Source organism: Mus caroli, unplaced genomic scaffold, assembly GCF_978045245.1.
Source record: "Mus caroli unplaced genomic scaffold, Mus_caroli_1 scaffold_8, whole genome shotgun sequence".
Classification (NCBI taxonomy): Eukaryota; Metazoa; Chordata; class Mammalia; order Rodentia; family Muridae; genus Mus; species Mus caroli.
This window is the reverse complement of record NW_028227263.1, coordinates 131,805,514-131,811,618: the sequence shown is the minus strand read 5'-3', so window position 1 is coordinate 131,811,618 and position 6,105 is coordinate 131,805,514.

The following is a 6,105-nucleotide window of genomic DNA, read 5'->3' as shown; positions in this document are numbered from 1 at the left end:
TGCTTTTTCCTAAGTTGAACTACATCAGAAAGAAAACTTTACTACTTAGAAAATCATTAAAAGTTTTCAAGTAGATGTGGAAATTATCACAGCCATTATCTTCTGATGGCAGACATTTCTACATTTCTCTGTTGAACAGTATTCCATTGTTCATTCAAAATTGTATTGTTCAATCTTCTTATCTTTGGCTAATTCTCTTGCTACTCATTTCTAGTTTTATTATAGTATTATTATAGTAATATAGTATTATCTGATAAGGTACAAAAAGTACTTACACTGGTTCTTTTTTCCTCCTCCTCCTCCTCTTTCTTCTTCTTCTTCTTCTTCTTCTTCTTCTTCTTCTTCTTCTTCTTCTTCTTCTTCTTCTTCTTCTTCTTCTTCTTCTTCTTCTTCTTCTTCTTCTTCTTCTTCTTCTTCTTCTCCTTCTCCTTCTCCTTCTCCTTCTCCTTCTCCTTCTCCTTCTCCTTCTCCTTCTCCTTCTCCTTCTCCTTCTCCTTCTCCTTCTCCTTCTCCTTCTCCTTCTCCTTCTCCTCCTCCTCCTCCTCCTCCTCCTCCTCCTCCTCCTCCTCCTCCTTCTTCTTCTTTTCTTCTTCTTCTTCTTCTTCTTCTTCTTCTTCTTCTTCTTCTTCTTCTTCTTCTTCTTCTTCTTCTTCTTCTTCTTCATCTTCGTGTGTGTTTAAATATTGCCAGTATGTTATCTGTGCACCAGTGCTCATGGAGTTCAGAAGAGCACATTGGCTTCTCTGGAACTGGTTACAGATGGTTGTGAGCCACCATGTAGGTTCTGGGAATTAATCAAACCAGGGTCCTCTGGAAGAGCAACCAGCGTTGTTAACCATTGGCCCATGTCTCCAGACTCTTCATCTCTAATTTTATTAAATTTGACCTTCTCTTTACATCTTTTCATTACTTTGGGTACAAGTTTGTCCATCTTAGCTGGACATTGTTGAAATATACCTTTAACCCAAGCACTCAAGAGGCAGAGGTAGGTGGATCTCTGAGTTTGAAACTAGTCTGGTCTCCCAAGCTTGTTCTAGGAGAGCAAGGGCCAGTCAGAGAAAGCCCATTTTGAAACAACAAGAACAACAACAACAAGAACAACAAGAACAACAACAGCAACAACAGCAACAAAAACACAAATAAACAAATCAAAAACCAAAACAAACTTATCAATTTGTTAATTGTTCTCAAAGAACCAACTCTTATTTCATTGATTCTTTGTATTCTTGACATTGTTTTTAGTTCATCATTTCAACCAAGAGTTTGGTTAGTTATTGCAGTATACTCTTTCTGGGTGTTATTTCTTCTTTTTGTTCTAGAACTTTAGGGAGTGCTGCTAAGTATGAGATCTCTCCAGGTTTTTTTATGTAGGCACTTAGTTCTATGATCTTACTTCTTAGAACTGCCTCCATTGTATCTTATTAGTTTGGGTAGGCTTAGTATTCATTTTTATTCTATTCTGACACATTTTAAATGTCTCAATTCATGTATTAATTCAGTTTTCATCTAGTTTTCAGTTTCCCTTGTCACCATTATCATCATAATCACCATCATTATTATTTTGAATCAAGTCTCTTTATATCGTTCTGGCTGTCCTCAAACTCACTTTGTAGAACAGGCTGAGTTTTGAACTCACAGATATCATCCTGCTTCTGCCTTTCACATTCTGGAATTTAAGATGTGCACCACCACAGCTTGGCCTTAGCTTCCACAAATTTGTATACTTTCTGTTGTTTATTGTTGTTCAATCAATATCGTAGTCATGTAGGATGCAGGGTATTATTTTAATTTTCTTATATCTGTTGTTGAGACTTGCTTTGTGTTCAGTCAGTTTGTGTACACAGTCAATTTTGGACAATATTCCATGAGCTGCTGATAAGAAATTGTATTCTTTTGTATTTGGGTAAAATATTCTGTAGGTTTCTGCTAGGTTCATTTGACTTATGACATTATTTAACTAATTTGTCTGGGTGACCTGTATGCTGGTGAGAACAGGGTATTGAAGTCATCCACTTTCATTGTGTGACCATCAATATTTGATTTAAGCTGTAGCAGTTTATTTTTTATTTTATGACATTGAGTGCCTTTTCGTTTGATGCGTTAATGTTTAGAATTGTCCTTTTGGTGGACTTTTCCTTTGATGAGCACATAGTATCCTTCACTATCTCTTCTGATTAATTTTGGTTTCAAGTCTATTTTGTCAGATATTAAAATGGCTATCCCTGCTTACATTTAGGGTTCATTTGCTTGGAATTTCCTTTTCCATTTTTTTTTAAAGATTTTTATTTATTTATTATTTGTAAGTACACTGTAGCTGTCTTCAGACACTCCAGAAGAGGGCGCCAGATCTCGTTACAGATGGTTGTGAGCCACCATGTGGTTGCTGGGATTTGAACTCTGGACCTTCGGAAGAGCATTCAGGTGCTCTTACCCACTGAGCCATCTCACCAGCCGCCTTTTCCATTTTTTACTCTGAGGTGGTGTCTATCCTTGATGGTGTGTTTCATTTCTTGGAAGTAGCTAAAGGAGGAATTCTGTTTCCTAATCTAGTTTGTTAATTTGAGTCTTTTTTATTGGGGAATTAAGATTGTTAATATTGACAGTTATCAATAATCATTGTTTACTGACTCCTGTATTTTGGTGTTATTTTGGTGTTATGGTGTGCTCTCCTCCTTTGATGTGGTGGATGGGTATGGTTTGTGTACCCCTTAAATGTCGTGAACTAGGATTATTTCTTGTGTCTTCTTGGACATGGCTAACCTCTTCAGGTTAAAGCTTGACTGGTAGGTAGAAGTTGTTCAAATTAATTTTTTGTGTGGATTGTTTTTCTTTCTCTGTCTATTGTAACTGACAGTTTTTCTGGATAAAGTAGTCTAAGCCAACATTGTACTCGCTTACAGTTTGTAGACATCCAGTTAAGCTCTATTTTTTAGAGTGTCCATTGAGAAGTCAGGTGTTATTCTATATATATTGGATATTAGTCCCCTATCAGATTTAGGATTGGTAAAGATCTTTTCCCAATCTGCTGGTGGCCTTTTTGTCTTATTTACAGTGTCTTTTGCCTTAGAGAAGCTTTGCAATTTTATGAGGTCCCATTTGTCAATTCTTTATCTTACAGCATAAGCCTTTGGGAGGATTCATGAATTATATTGTTAGACTCATTACATTTAAAAGACTTCTCTTGGATATGCCCATGCTCATTGAAAATGTGCTGTGTGTCTTGTTCCAAGACCTTCTCCTTCTCATAGTTTCCACATATGCAGTGATTTTTCCATAAACAACAGATTGTTGTAATTCTCCAACATCACATCCATGTACAATGTCCTCTGAGCAAAATTGAGACATTCCCATTCCTCCAATGAGAAGTAAAAAACACGTCCTTGAAGGATAATAGACACTGTGCAGTGTTTTCCAGAGAAGCACTCATTCCTTTAGTTGTTCTCCCAGATTCTTGGTGAGGAGCAAACATTCAAGTTCTTCTGGATCCTTTGTGAGAGTCTCCTTGACCTTTAACCTTCTAGTGGTCTTAGTGTTGATTTACAGTTATGCACATTTGGCTGAACATGTGAATACCTGGAAGGTGACAGGACCAGCTGCTCAATGTTCTAGGAGGCCAATGTAACAACTCCTGCATAAGAAAGTTTTCAGGTTCTGCAAATACTAGGCACTAGTTTCCTCCATGACTTCCTGAGCACGAGCCAGCCGAGATCCAAGGAGAATCAAATTCATTCTTTTTAATAGCTGAGTAGTACTCCATTGTGTAAATGTACCACATCCTCTGTTGAGGGGCATCTGGGTTCTTTCCAGCTTCTGGCTATTATAATGAGGCTGCTATGAACATAGTGGAGCATGTGTCCTTCTTACCGGTTGGAACACCTTCTGGATATAAGCCCAGGAGAGGTATTGCGGGATCCTCCGGTAGTACTATGTCCAAATTTCTGAGGAACTGCCAGACTGATTTCCAGAGTGGTTGTACAAGCTTGTAATCACACAAACAATAGAGGAGTGTTCCTCTTTCTCCACATCCTCGCCAGCATCTGCTGTCACCTGAGTTTTTGATCTTAGCCATTCTGACTGGTGTGAGGTGGAATCTCAGGATTGTTTTGATTTGCATTTCCCTGATGATTAAGGATGTTGAACATTTTTTCAGGTGCTTCTCAGCCATTCGTTATTCCCCAGGTGAGAATTCTTTGTTTAGCTCTGAGCCCCATTTTTTAATGGGGTTATTTGATTTTCTGGAGTCCACCTTCTTGAGTTCTTTATATATATTGGATATTAGTCCCCTATCTGATTTAGGATAGGTAAAGATCCTTTCCCAATCTGTTGGTGGCCTTTTTGTCTTATTGACAGTGTCTTTTGCCTTGCAGAAGCTTTGCATTTTTATGAGGTCCTATTTGTCGATTCTCGATCTTACAGCATAGGCCATTGCCAATCTATTCAGGAATTTTTCCCCTGTACCCATATCTTTGAAGGTTTTCCCTACTTTCTCCTCTATAAGTTTCAGTGTCTCTGGTTTTATGTTGAGCTCCTTAATCCACTTAGATTTGACCTTAGTACAAGGAGATAGGAATGGATCAATTCGCATTCTTCTACATGATAATCACCAGTTGTGCCAGCACCATTTGTTGAAAATGCTGTCTTTTTTCCACTGGATGGTTTTTGCTCCCTTGTCGAAGATCAAGTGACCATAGGTGTGTGGGTTAATTTCTGGGTTTTCAATTCTATCTCATTGATCTACCTGTCTGTAGCTGTACCAGTACCATGCCGTTTTTATTACAATTGCTCTGTACTACAGCTTGAGGTCAGGCATGGTGATTCCACCAGAGATTCTTTTATTGTTGAGAATAGTTTTTGCTATTCTAGGTTTTTTTTTTTCTTTTTTTTTTTTTAATATTTTTATTACATATTTTCCTCAATTACATTTCCAATGCTATCCCACAAGTCCCCCATAGCGCCCCCCACTTCCCTACCCACCCATTCCCATTCTTTTGGCCCTGGCATTCCCCTATATTGGGGCATATAAAGTTTGCAAGTCCAATGGGCCTCTCTTTCCATTGATGGCTGACTAGGCCATCTTTCGATACATATGCAGCTAGAGACAAGAGCTCCGGGGTTCTAGTTAGTACATCATGTTGTTCCAACAATAGGGTTGCAGATCCCTTTAGCTCCTTGGGTACTTACTCTAGCTTCTCCATTGGGAGCCCTGTGATACATCCAATAGCTGACTGTGAACATCCACTCCTGTGTTTGCTAGGCCCCAGCATCGTCTCACAAGAGACAGCTATATTTGGGTCCTTTCAGCAAAATCTTGCTAGTGTATGCAATGGTGTCAGCGTTTAGAAGTTGATTATGGGATGGATCCCTGGGTACGGCAGTCTCTAAATGGTCCATCCTTTCATCACCGCTACGAACTTTGTCTCTGTAACTCCTTCCCTGGGTGTTTTGTTCCCAATTCTGAGAAGGTGCACAGTGTCCACACTTTGGTCTTCATTCTTCTTGAGTTTCATGCGTTTAGCAAATTGTATCTTAAATCTTGGGTATCCTAAGTTTTGGGCTAATATCCACTTATCAGTGAATACATATTGTGTGAGTTCTTTTGTGATTGTGTTACTTCACTCAAGATGATGCCCTCCAGGTCCATCCATTTGGCTAGGAATTTCATAAATTCATTCTTTTTAATAGCTGAGTAGTACTCCATTGTGTAAATGTACCATAATTTCTGTATCCATTCCTCTGTTGAGGGACATCTGGGTTCTTTCCAGCTTCTGGCTATTATAAATAGGGCTGCTATGAACATAGTGGAACATGTGTCCTTTTTACCGGTTGGGACATCTTCTGGATATATGCCCAGGAGAGGTATTGCTGGATCCTCCGGTAGTACTATGTCCAATTTTCTGAGGAACCGCCAGACTGATTTCCAGAGTGGTTGTACAAGCTTGCAATCCCACCAATAATGGAGGAGTGTTCCTCTTTCTCCACATCCTCGCCAGCAACTGCTGTCACCTGAATTTTTGATCTTAGCCATTCTGACTGGTGTGAGGTGGAATCTCAGGGTTGTTTTGATTTGCATTTCCCTGATGATTAAGGATGTTGAACATTTTTTCA